The following is a 12,301-nucleotide window of genomic DNA, read 5'->3' on the forward strand; positions in this document are numbered from 1 at the left end:
GTTTATTTTTGGGACGTACTACAGAGAACAGTCAAAAAAGAATTCCCACTGCACCCGTATGGCATTCGGTTCTTGTGCGTAAAGAATGAAGACGGCGTTCCGTTTGACGCAGTTATGCTCCTGGGCCTCCACTCTTTGTGGAGATCGCGAATGGCTGGGTACCACTTTGACAAAGATGCGCGGCCTGCACGAGCGTACTTTAGAGAGAGCATTCATTGGTTATTAGAATGATATAAAGTGGAACCGGAACCACCCGAGTGGCTCTCAAGACTACAGCCGCTGGTGACATTGCCCGAATTTTAACTAGACGATACCAGCTCCATGCTGGTTGACTACACAGTCACCACGTGTACTTTGTACATCGGGTGGTTTTAATTCTATTGTTGTTTGTTTCATGTGTTTTGTACCAAAGCCAGGTAATAAAGGAAAAAAAAAGTCAGAATGACCGAGTGGTCTAAGGCGCCAGGCTCAAGGGAAAACCTTGTCCATGCGATGCGGGTTGAACGAGGCTTCTGGTCCACGTATGTGGGCGTGGGTTCGAATCCCACTTCTGACACACTTTTTTTCTACTTCACTATATGCAGAAATCAGTGTCCCCTTTTCTTGCAACGGGGTAACCATGTCAGAATGGCCGAGTGGTCTAAGGCGCCAGACTCAAGGGAAAACCTTGCCCATGCGATGCGGGTTGAACGAGGCTTCTGGTCCACGTATGCGGGCGTGGGTTCGAATCCCACTTCTGACACGTTCTTTTTTCTACTTCACTATATGCAGAAATCAGTGTCCCCTTTTCTTGCGACGGGGTAGCCATGTCAGAATGGCCGCGCGGTCTAAGGCGCCAGACTCAAGGGAAAACCTTGTCCATGCGATGCGGGTTGAACGAGGGTTCTGGTCCACGTATGTGAGCGTGGGTTCGAATCCCACTTCTGACACACTTTTTTCTACTTCACTATATGCAGAAATCAGTGTCCCCTTTTCTTGCGATGGGGTCGCCGTGTCAGAATGGCCGAGTGGTCTAAGGCGCCAGACTCAAGGGAAAACCTTGCCCAGCGATGCGGGTTGAACGAGGCTTCTGGTCCACGTATGTGGGCGTGGGTTCGAATCCCACTTCTGACACACTTTTTTCTACTTCACTATATGCAGAAATCAGTGTCCCCTTTTCTTGCAACGGGGTAACCATGTCAGAATGGCCGGGATTCCACTTCCGGCCAATACAGTGAACGGACGTGTAAAGATGAGCTCCCTCGGAGCGGCTACAGCGGCCCAAGGCCGCGGAATCAGGACTGTTGAAAAGCCAGCTGAAGATTATCAGGTTGTTTTGCCGCATCTGCCCACAGGTGAATCAGTTTTGATTGCCGTTTTTTTTGCACGGTTGCCTAAAGGCACGGCCTTATCGTGTAGAACATTTCCGAGACGCCCTTGACAAGATGTCGCTCCTGCCCGAGGTGATTGCCCTAGGGGCGTACCAGATGAATCACCTGTGAGCAGTAACGTTTAAAGACGAGGAAGGGAAAAAGAAGATGCTTGCAACAGAGGCCATTGCTGTCAAGGATGAGCGCTGCATGGTCATTGACCCTTGTGACCGAGGCGTTCGACTGAAGCTTTACTGGTTACTGCATGGTGTGCCCGACGACGACGTGCGAACGGCATTGGCACCCTTCGGAAAGGTGACAGAAATTTCACGAGACAAATGGAAGGTGAAAGGCTGCATGGATAAAGGGTCAACCACACGCTCAGTAACCTTGAAACTGAAAGTGGGCGTTACCGTTGATGATTTGCCTCATCAGCTGCGAGTCGCTGAAGATGTCGCACTCGTTCACGTCCCTAGGCAGAGCCCCGCTCTGCCTCCGATACCGCGGCATCGGTCACATACGTCGCGAGTGCCGTGTTCCACGTTGCGGGCTCTGTCGTCGCTACGGCCACGACGAGACCCAGTGCGTGCGCTCCTATGCAAGCGTAGCAGGCCCGGCCCGGGGAGACGCATTGTCCGAGCACATGATGGATGCAGCTGATTCAGAAGAAGCCACGCGAGGACATAGCGAAGAAAGGAAAATGACGGCACTGGCTAGGTTGGCACACTCCGTGCGAAGACGTTAGTAAATCGGAGCCGCAGAAAGTCACCGAACCCGACGCTACGGCTGAGAAGCCAATAACATCACAGAATGAGGAAAAGCACGTCGAGAACCCCCCAGAAGTCTCATCGCCCGACGGGGAAGAGAACTCGAAAATCACCGATGTGACATGCAGCAGCCAGCGGACCTGGAAAGCGGATTCGAGAAGAGAGCGAGGAAATCTTCGACTATGCGCCCGGGGGCAGTGGGGAACCTCCCACAAAGACTGCAGCCTCCCGACGACAGTCTTTGAAACCTGCGCCCAATCTGAACGTTGCCCGACGGACTACTTCAATACCGCCGGCTACATAGCGGCGGGCTCTTCCCACCTCCCCCCCTTTTTTTTCTTTTGCTTTTCTGTCACTCAGATAAGTGTAGTACATGCGTGGGGTGCACTAGAATCATCATGATCATCAAACGTGTCACTGTGACCATCGATAAGCCTGTGTTGCACTGCTCGACATACAGACGTGAGTAAATTTATTTTCTTTTGTGTTAATCACAACCTAGGATGGCTATGAACATTACAAATCCCCTGCGTATCGCAACACTCAACACAAGAGGTCTTTCTGCGCGAAGGCGGCAGTGTCAACTAAGTCGTATTATGTTAGAAAATGAAATCGATTTGTTAGCGGTCCAGGAGACCAAAATTGAAAGCGAAGAGTTAACTGATCGAATGATTCAAGTATTTCGTGAAAGATATAATGTATGTGTAAGTCACGCAGTTGGAAGGTCTGGAGGCTGTGCTATATTTATCCGCAAAAGCGTTGGCATTGTCGAGTCAGTGTTATCTTGTGAAAGCGGCCGCATTGATTGTTTGTGATATTAATACTTTTGGAAATCCTGTGCGTGTAGTTTGCATTTATGCACCGAATAGAGTGAGTGAGCGAGTTTTTTTAATAGCATTCGCCCTTTACTAGAATGTGGAAGAAATGTGTTTTTACTTGGGGATTTCAATTGTGTCTGTAGACCTGAAGACAGAACGAACACCCACAACCAGAGAGATAAGAGCGCGGATGTGTTACGAGAAATGACAGATAAAAATGAACTCAAAGATATAGGTTCAGTGCTGGCACATGTCCAGAAAGCAAAATACACTCACTTTCAAGGCAACACTCATGCTAGATTGGATAGAATATATGTTCCTTTAAACCTGGTGCATCTCTGCTCCCATTATGCTACACAATATGTTAGTTTCACTGATCATTCAGTAATGGTTACCTTAGGAACTAAGAAAAAGGTGTCGAGGTTTAGCTGGGAGCTGTGGAAATTCAATAGCAAATTACTAGAGGATGAAATTTTTGTTGAAAAGATAAAGAAGTATATCGAGGATATGCTGTCGAATCAAACCAGTAATTTCATTGGACTTTGGGAACAATTTAAATGCGAATTCAAGATCGCCGCCTTGGAAAGAGCGAGCGTGTTAAGGCAAAAAGAAAAGCAGCAAGAAAAGCAACTGCTTAGCACGCTAGAGTACATGCTCGATGCAGAAAGCAGCAAACCTGGCTTGTTCATGAAAGAAATAAAAGAAGTAAAGGCGAAGCTTGAGGCGATAGATACGGAAAGGTACCGCGGAGCGATGATAAGGGCTAGGTGTGAGCGGCTTTGGTTGGGTGAGACGCCCACTAAGCGAGCACTCAGTGAAGAGAAAAGACATGCCTTGTCGAAGGAAATTAGCGAAATTCGTTTTCGGGACAGCAGACCCGAAAGACTGAACACTTACCCGCGAGACTGAACAAATAGAGCTTGCTTTCACCGAATACTACAGAAACCTTTTCAGCCTTAAAACATGTGACACCGAAAGATTTAGGAATGTGTTTTAGGCACTTATGCCTAAACTAGATGATGAAATAAGGCAATCACTTGAAAGGCCGATAACGGTCTCAGAAGTTGAGCAAGCCATAGAAGAACTGAGCTCCGGAAAATCTCCTGGGCCAGATGGTCTTGGAGCCGCGGCGTACAAGTTTTTTAAAAGCGAATTGGCAGAAGCGCTGCATCGAGTTATACTTGAATGCTATGATAAGAAACTTACACCTTCGTCTTTTCGAACATCTCACGTTATACTGATTCCCAAAACTCAAGAACCATCGAAACTGCGTTCAGTAGAAGCATATAGACCGATAAGCTTAACAAACACCGATTACAAGGTCTACATGAAAGTTTTAGCTCGCCGCTTACAAAGTGTGATAAAGTCCCTTGTTGGTCCTCACCAAACCTGTGGAATTAAAGGCAGATCCATTTTTACAAATATTCACATAGCAAGAACAGTTCTCGAATGTTGTGATGCCATGGAAGGCCGAAGTGCAATGATTCAACTAGACTTAAATAAGACTTTTGATAGAGTGATACACGAGATACTGTTTTTAATACTGGAACATGTGAATGTGGGATCAGTAATTCTGGATGGTGTTAGAATGGTATATGACAAATGCACAGCGCGGTTAGTGATAAACAGAAAATTGAGTGAATGTATTGCAATTGAAGCCTCTGTTAAACAGGGATGCTGTCTGTCGTCCCTCCTTTTTGATCTGTATTTAGAACCCTTTTGTTTAAAAGTTCTTGGGAATCCAAGTATTCATGGCTACACTTTTTTCAATAGTGAAGTCAAAGTACTCGCTTATGCGGATGATGTAGCTGTCTTTTGCACTGATGAGCAGAGTGTTCAAGGAATCATTGAAGATGCTAAAGATTTCTGTAATGCAACTGGAAGCATGATTAGCTGGACAAAATGTCTCTGCTTCTGGCACGGAAACTGGGAGCATACTCCAGATATGGTAGGCAGTATACCTTTCAGCACAATCACTGGAAACTATTTAGGAGCGCCTCTCGATCAATACAATGGAAGTAAAGACTACTGGACAGACGAAGCAAAAAGAGTAAAACTGCAAACAGAAAAGTGGGGTGGACATAATTTTTCCATGTTTGCAAGAGCAGCTGTTTGTAACGTCTTTCTGATCGCTAAAGTCTATTATGTGCTACACGTTTTAAGCATGGCTAGAGTATCAGTTCAAAAGCTGCACAGGGTTTTTGCAGTGTTTATCTGGGGATCAGCTTGGGAGCGCACGAGCCGATCCAATCTTTTTCTTCGGGTTAAAAACGGTGGTCTCGCGTTATCTCATTTATTTTTCAAGCAGATTGTAACAAGATTTCTTTTCTTACGGGACCAGAGTCACCCTTTTCTTCGCTCGGTAATCCAAGTGCGATTACGAGATTCATTGCAATACTACGTGATTTCAACGCATTCCTTGGGAACACCGAAATTGTCTGCCTTCTTACGTGAAGTTGTAGCCTCAATGGAGATTCTTAAGGCAAGATTTTCCTTACAGTACTTAGCAGTTGTAGCGCGTAAACGTTTGTATAGAGATCTACTAGATGTTTTTTTGCCGGTTCCAATGTATCGGGGATTATACCACTTGGGCCCTGAACGTGATGTGCTCAAACGGGTAAAACGAATGCCAGTGAAACCGTCAATGAAATCTTTCTTTTTTCAACTGCACACGGGAACCCTCCCTACAAAGCCATGGTTGCAGAGCAAAGGCCTCTTTGTTCCATGGTCGGTTGACTGTCTTATTTGCAGAAAAGCGGAAACCATCGACCACATATTTCTGGACTGTCATGACTCGATTTTCCTTTGGGATGTGCTTGAACGGACTTTAAAAAAAGACTTGCCTTTAAGCCCTTTCGGAATTCGCTACCTGCCATGCGCGGTAGGTGATGAAGCGCCATGCGATATGTTTATGCTTATGTGTATGCATAGTGTCTGGCGTACGAGAATGGACGTCAGACATGCGCATTTGAAAGTGTTTCCGGCAAATCATTACTTTTTGGAAGAAGTAATCTATATGCGCGATGTGTTTAAGGCACTAAGTGATCCCCCAGAGTGGATAACAGTTCTAGATGAACTTGTTAAAGCTAAGTACTTTTCAATATAAACAATCTAGCCGAGTGCTAGAGATCTGACCTTTTGCATTGTTGTACACCTCATTTTTTATGTACTGTTTGAGTCAAGGCAATAAAGAAAAAAAAAAAGTCAGAATGGCCGAGTGGTCTAAGGAGCCAGGCTCAAGGGAAAACCTTGTCCATGCGATGCGGGTTGAACGAGGCTTCTAGTCCACGTATGTGGGCGTGGGTTCGAATCCCACTTCTGACACACTTTTTTCTACTTCACTATATGCAGAAATCAGTGTCCCCTTTTCTTGCGTTGGGGTCGCCGTGTCAGAATGGCCGAGTGGTCTAAGGCGCCAGACTCAAGGGAAAACCTTGCCCAGCGATGCGGGTTGAACGAGGCTTCTGGTCCACGTATGTGGGCGTGGGTTCGAATCCCACTTCTGACACACTTTTTTTTCTACTTCACTATATGCAGAAATCAGTGTCCCCTTTTCTTGTGATGGGGCCGCCGTGTCAGAATGGCCGAGTGGTCTAAGGCGCCAGACTCAAGGGAAAGCCTTGCCCAGCGATGAGGGCTGAACGAGGCTTCTGGTCCACGTATGTGGGCGTGGGTTCGAATCCCACTTCTGACAAACTTTTTTTTTACTTCACTATATGCAGAAATCAGTGTCCCCTTTTCTTGTGATGGGGCCGCCGTGTCAGAATGGTCTAGTGGTCTAAGGCGCCAGACTCAAGGGAAAGCCTTGCCCAGCGATGAGGGCTGAACGAGGCTTCTGGTCCACGTATGTGGGCGTGGGTTCGAATCCCACTTCTGACACACTTTTTTTTCTACTTCACTATATGCAGAAATCAGTGTCCCCTTTTCTTGTGATGGGGGTCGCCGTGTCAGGATGGCCGAGTGGTCTAAGGCGCCAGACTCAAGGGAAAACCTTGCCCAGCGATGAGGGCTGAACGAGGCTTCTGGTCCACGTATGTGGGCGTGGGTTCGAATCCCACTTCTGACAAAGTTTTTTTCTACTTCACTATATGCAGAAATCAGTGTCCCCTTTTCTTGTGATGGGGCCGCCGTGTCAGAATGGTCGAGTGGTCTAAGGCGCCAGACTCAAGGGAAAGCCTTGCCCAGCGATGAGGGCTGAACGAGGCTTCTGGTCCACGTATGTGGGCGTGGGTTCGAATCCCACTTCTGACACACTTTTTTTTCTACTTCACTATATGCAGAAATCAGTGTCCCCTTTTCTTGTGCTGGGGCCGCCGTGTCAGAATGGCCGAGTGGTCTAAGGCGCCAGACTCAAGGGAAAACCTTGCCCAGCGATGCGGGTTGAACGAGGCTTCTGGTCCACGTATGTGGGCGTGGGTCCGAATCCCACTTCTGACAAACTTTTTTTCTACTTCACTATATGCAGAAATCAGTGTCCCCTTTTCTTGTGATGGGGCCGCCGTGTCAGAATGGTCGAGTGGTCTAAGGCGCCAGACTCAAGGGAAAGCCTTGCCCAGCGATGAGGGCTGAACGAGGCTTCTGGTCCACGTATGTGGGCGTGGGTTCGAATCCCACTTCTGACGCACTTTTTTTTCTACTTCACTATATGCAGAAATCAGTGTCCCCTTTTCTTGTGATGGGGTCGCCGTGTCAGAATGGCCGGATTTCTACTTCCGGCCACCGTAGGGTGCGGACGTGTCTGACATGAGCTCCGTAGGAGCGGCTTCAGTGGCCCAGCAGGGCCGCGGTTCAAGGTTTTTTGCCAACGAGGATCCGGATTACCAGGTACTTCTGCCTCAACTACCGACAGGGCGACTCGTTATTAATACGTTATTTTTACACGCCGATGTACGTGCAAGGCCATACAGGGTGGAACATTTCCGTGATATGCTGTCAAGCATGAAATTGCTGACGGACGTGGTTGACCTGGGGGCGTATCGAATGAGTCACGTTTGGGCCGTAACGTTCAAAAGCTGTGACGCAATGAAAGAATTGTTACGGGCGAAAGAAGTGAATGTGAAGGACAGCCGGTGCATCGTCATTAACCCCGGCAATCAAGCACTGCACCTGAGGCTACATTGGATGCTGCATACCATGCCGGAGGAAGACATTCGTGAAGCCCTGGCACCCTACGGCCGAGTCACCGACGTGGCGAGGGAAAAGTGGCGTGTGCTCGGCCTTCAGGATAAAGGCTCTTCGACTCGACTGGTCACCCTGGTGCCGAGGAAGGGCCTGGGGGCGGATGACGTACCCCATCTGCTACGCATAGCAGGTGAGGAAGCCCTAGTAGTTATTCCTGGAAGAGCACCACTCTGCCTTCGGTGCCGCAACACAGGACACATCCGGCGCGACTGCCGCGTCCCGCGCTGCACACGTTGTCGCCGTCACGGCCATGAAGAGTCACAGTGCGTGAGGACGTACGCAAACGTGGCAGTGTCAACGGCCGCAGACGAAAACGCTGAACTTCTTATGGATGAAGTGGAAGCTGAGGAAGCCTCAGCTGGAAGCGTCAAGGAGGCGAAAGCCTCTGCGACGGAATCGGCGAAACCGCAGGGACAAACGGCCGGAGCAGCGCGTGGGCCAGGAGGACCTTCAAGACATGTGAACAAGGACTCGACCATCGACGCCCCAAAAAAGGACACAGCGACGAAGACAGCGTCGGACATCTCGGAATCAGCTGGCAGCGAACCTATCGACGTAACCAAGGCTGGAGGCTCGATAAGGAAGAGGACGCGAGAGGAGTCAACGAACGACGGCACGAAGACCGGCGCAATGAACAGCGAGGAACCACCGCAAAAGGCGGCGGGAATGCGTCGGTTCTCAATACGGCCCTCGCCGAATATCCCGCCGGACAAGAGAACGGCGGAAATGGCACCTAAGTAGATTGAGAGACTTGTTCCTGCGAAAGCACTCGGGCGCGCCCTCGAGTGCTAACCATAACCGAAAGAATGGCGTGGACAGCGGCTCCTCGAGAAAGGTACGCTGTGGACTGCATTTGTTTAAAAAACCAGCTGCTCTGGCCGTAATGAACACTTGTTGACATAACTATGAGTAGAGTTAACGGTGCTACGTGTGATTATGTGCTGTTATGTGTTGTGTTTAATTCTTTCAAGTATTAGCAATGAATTTGGAGAGGGGAATTAGAGTTGCTACTATTAATGTGCGCGGCCTCGCAGCAAGGCGGAGGCAGTACCAGCTGAGCCGTCTATGCGTTGAAAAGGACCTTGATATTATCGCCATACAAGAGACGAAAGTTGAAAGTGAGGAGCAAACAAACAAAATGGTCATGCCCTTTAAAACATATTACAACGCATGCATCTGTCACGCTGTCGGCACGTCTGGTGGCTGCGCTGTCTTGGTTCGAAGAGGCATTGGTATAAGTGAAGAGGCCGTCACTGTGAACGAAAACGGAAGACTGATAGTCCTCGACTTTCATTTTAGCGGATCACAGTGGAAGCTTATCTGTTTGTATGCGCCAAATGACATAAACGAAAGGGAAGTTTTCTTCACGGATGTCGAACGGTACCTTCAATGCGACAGACAGATCATTTTTCTGGGTGATTTTAACTGTGTGTGTGTTATGCAGAAGGTCGCGTTAAACGTACTACCGCTCGTGACAAGAGTGCAGTGTTCTTAAACACTTTAATAAGCGATTACAACCTAGAAGATGTAGGTCGCCTTATGGCCAGTACATTGCAGCCGCGATTTACGCACTATCAGCGAGATAGCCAGGCAAGACTTGACAGAGCCTATATATCGTTAGATCTAGTGCCTTTTTGCGATAGCTATGTTGTACAGCCGGTGTCTTTTAGCGACCATAGCATAGTATGGTTTACACTGGGTACCAAGCCCAAAAAACTGCGGTTTGATTGGGCGATGTGGAAGTTTAACGAAAAACACCTGGACGATGAGAAGTTTGTGAATGATGTTACCAGCCAGGTTAGAAACTTGTTAAGAAATAAGTTTTTACATTACGCGGAAGCATGGGAAGACTTTAAGGTCCACGTGAAGATGGCTGCGATTGAGATAGGCACCACTAGACGCTATAATGAAAAAATGAGAGAAAACGAGCTCCAGAAGGAACTCAATTTCCTTATTTCAATGGATAGTGCGCAGCCGGGAAAGTATCGCGAAGAAATTAGAAAAATAAAAAGCGAGATGGAAGCCATTGACAGAGAAAAATATAGAGCAGCGGTTATTAGGGCACGTGCGGAAAGACTATGGGCTGATGGAACGCCGAACAAACGCGCTCTTGCTGATGAAAAGCGGTATGCGAGAAAAAATGAGATAGGACAAATTACTTATCGTGATGGTGTTACTTCTGACAAGAATATGATAGAACAGGCCTTCATAGAACATTACCGCCAATTGTTCGTGGTCCCAATCTATGCGGGAGATGAATATGAAGCACGGTTTTAGGGGCGAAGCTCCTTAAGGCGGCACCCGTTCGTCCCTCGTAGTCGTCGTCATCGTAGTAGTCCGTAACAAGTCTTACGCTTTGACCTCCAAGGTGGTGCCGGTGGGAGATTTCTCCTGTGCGTTGTTGAACAATAAAAAATTCGCAGCCTGCGCGTTAACTAAAAGCCGAATTCTTCTGTCTCTCATTCCCCATTAGCAGCCATTGGCATGTTCCAGTAGGAAACGTTAGTAGAAGTGTAAGTGTTAGCTAAAAGCCGACTTCTTCTGTCTCTCATTCCCATTAGCAGCCATTGTTTACCTCCAAGGTAGTGCCTGGTGAGATTTCTCCTGTGCGTGATTAAACAATAAAAATTTTGTTCAAAACGCCGTTGATTGATGAAATAAACCAACGAAAGACGCCAGATGTTTTGTAAAAGCAGAACGAAAGAACGCCAGATGTTTTTCTTAAAGTGTAGTAGTAGTAGTTGTATGTAGCCACCTCGCCCGATCGTCAACGGGCGAGGTGGACCGGCAACGGCGCGAGGACCCTGCCGTACGAGAGTTAAATCACACTAAAAGACATACTTTGCGGGCGATACACTCTAGTGAGCTTTCAACTTTTCGTCTTAATGTACATGATAAAGAAATTATTTCTACGAAAAACGCAAGGCACACCTTGAGCAATATATTTGGTTTTGGGACGCTAAATGGAACCATGAGGCGATGCGAAGCCGGAGCACTTGCACGATCGCGTTCCGTTGGCTTTCGTTGGGCATGCTACCGACCTCGCGTCGTGGAACGCGCGTCCTGTCTTCCCTCTAGCCTTGCCTTTAATTCGCACAGGGCGAGCGGGGAATGCGGTCGCTCTTGGCGCTCTTTCGCTCGGGAGCGGACTTCTTCCTTGCATTTCACCGATCACAAGTGATAATGAAGGGACCACGTAAACCAACAGTACAATAAAAGTTTGATGTTTAATATATACACGATGTTTCACACTCTTTATATTATGTACTGGGCGCATTTCACGGAAGAGTTTCACGGTTTACAGATGATTCCCTCCGTAGCTTCGCCCCACTCATCATCATTCACCCCGTGGATATGCTGTGATTTTTTAAATTTCATGCCACGTGTCGATGATGAGGTCAAAGCTAGTCTGGAGGAACCGATAAGCGTGCGGGAAATAGAACGCGCAATCGAAGAACTTCCTGCAGGCAAGTCGCCAGGTCCCGATGGATTAGGAGCTGCTTTCTACAAGGCATTTGCACCTTGGCTTGCTAAATTATTGCAGCACGTATACGCGGAGGCATACGAAAAGCAACGGGTGCCGCCGTCTTTCAGGAGTGCGCACATGGTTTTAATACCTAAAACAGATGACCACAAGACGCTCTTATCGGTGGGTGGTAACAGGCCAATCAGCCTTACAAATACCGATTACAAGATATTCGTGAAGGTGTTGGCAAAGAGACTTCAAGCAGTCGTAACTGAACTAGTCGGCCCGCACCAAACTTGCGGCATTAAAGGTCGCACGATTGCTACAAACACACACGTAGCACGAAGTGTTCTGGAGTGTTGCGATGCTTTCGCTGGACGCGTTGCTTTGTTGCAGCTTGACCTGGCGAAAGCCTTCGACCGCGTGTCCCACGATGTTCTTTTTCTTATTTTAGAGTACGTGAATGTTGGAAAAATAATTTTAGATGGCGTGAGAATGGCCTATGACCAATGTACTACACAGATTATAATTAACAAGTCTCTCAGCGCAAAGCTTTCAGTGATGTCTTCCCTCAGACAAGGGTGTCCTCTAAGCCCATTGCTTTTCGCGCTATATCTCGAGCCCTTTTGTTTAGCAGTGATGCGCAATGAAAACATCCGAGGTTTCAAATTACAACGTAAGCAGTATTGGTGTGACGAGGCAGAGAGAATGAGGGAAAAA

General features: G+C 47.8%; 11 non-coding genes across 11 annotated transcripts; all 11 read left to right on the top strand.

The window, feature by feature from the left end:
* The first annotated feature begins 435 nt into the window (after positions 1-435).
* On the top strand, positions 436-556 carry Trnal-caa (transfer RNA leucine (anticodon CAA)). The gene is made up of 2 exons: positions 436-473; positions 511-556. It is a non-coding gene; the product is annotated as a tRNA-Leu (tRNA).
* A 65-nt stretch (positions 557-621) lies between these two features.
* Trnal-caa (transfer RNA leucine (anticodon CAA)) lies at positions 622-742 on the top strand. The gene is made up of 2 exons: positions 622-659; positions 697-742. It is a non-coding gene; the product is annotated as a tRNA-Leu (tRNA).
* A 66-nt stretch (positions 743-808) lies between these two features.
* On the top strand, positions 809-929 carry Trnal-caa (transfer RNA leucine (anticodon CAA)). The gene is made up of 2 exons: positions 809-846; positions 884-929. It is a non-coding gene; the product is annotated as a tRNA-Leu (tRNA).
* A 64-nt stretch (positions 930-993) lies between these two features.
* On the top strand, positions 994-1,113 carry Trnal-caa (transfer RNA leucine (anticodon CAA)). The gene is made up of 2 exons: positions 994-1,031; positions 1,068-1,113. It is a non-coding gene; the product is annotated as a tRNA-Leu (tRNA).
* A 5,209-nt stretch (positions 1,114-6,322) lies between these two features.
* On the top strand, positions 6,323-6,442 carry Trnal-caa (transfer RNA leucine (anticodon CAA)). The gene is made up of 2 exons: positions 6,323-6,360; positions 6,397-6,442. It is a non-coding gene; the product is annotated as a tRNA-Leu (tRNA).
* Positions 6,443-6,508: 66 nt separating this feature from the next.
* On the top strand, positions 6,509-6,628 carry Trnal-caa (transfer RNA leucine (anticodon CAA)). Its single transcript has 2 exons — positions 6,509-6,546; positions 6,583-6,628. It is a non-coding gene; the product is annotated as a tRNA-Leu (tRNA).
* A 65-nt stretch (positions 6,629-6,693) lies between these two features.
* Positions 6,694-6,813, top strand: Trnal-caa (transfer RNA leucine (anticodon CAA)). Its single transcript has 2 exons — positions 6,694-6,731; positions 6,768-6,813. It is a non-coding gene; the product is annotated as a tRNA-Leu (tRNA).
* Positions 6,814-6,880: 67 nt separating this feature from the next.
* On the top strand, positions 6,881-7,000 carry Trnal-caa (transfer RNA leucine (anticodon CAA)). The gene is made up of 2 exons: positions 6,881-6,918; positions 6,955-7,000. It is a non-coding gene; the product is annotated as a tRNA-Leu (tRNA).
* A 65-nt stretch (positions 7,001-7,065) lies between these two features.
* On the top strand, positions 7,066-7,185 carry Trnal-caa (transfer RNA leucine (anticodon CAA)). The gene is made up of 2 exons: positions 7,066-7,103; positions 7,140-7,185. It is a non-coding gene; the product is annotated as a tRNA-Leu (tRNA).
* Positions 7,186-7,251: 66 nt separating this feature from the next.
* On the top strand, positions 7,252-7,371 carry Trnal-caa (transfer RNA leucine (anticodon CAA)). Its single transcript has 2 exons — positions 7,252-7,289; positions 7,326-7,371. It is a non-coding gene; the product is annotated as a tRNA-Leu (tRNA).
* A 65-nt stretch (positions 7,372-7,436) lies between these two features.
* Trnal-caa (transfer RNA leucine (anticodon CAA)) lies at positions 7,437-7,556 on the top strand. The gene is made up of 2 exons: positions 7,437-7,474; positions 7,511-7,556. It is a non-coding gene; the product is annotated as a tRNA-Leu (tRNA).
* Positions 7,557-12,301: the final 4,745 nt, after the last annotated feature.

This window comes from Rhipicephalus sanguineus, chromosome 2 (genome assembly GCF_013339695.2).
Source record: "Rhipicephalus sanguineus isolate Rsan-2018 chromosome 2, BIME_Rsan_1.4, whole genome shotgun sequence".
NCBI classification, from domain to species: Eukaryota; Metazoa; Arthropoda; class Arachnida; order Ixodida; family Ixodidae; genus Rhipicephalus; species Rhipicephalus sanguineus.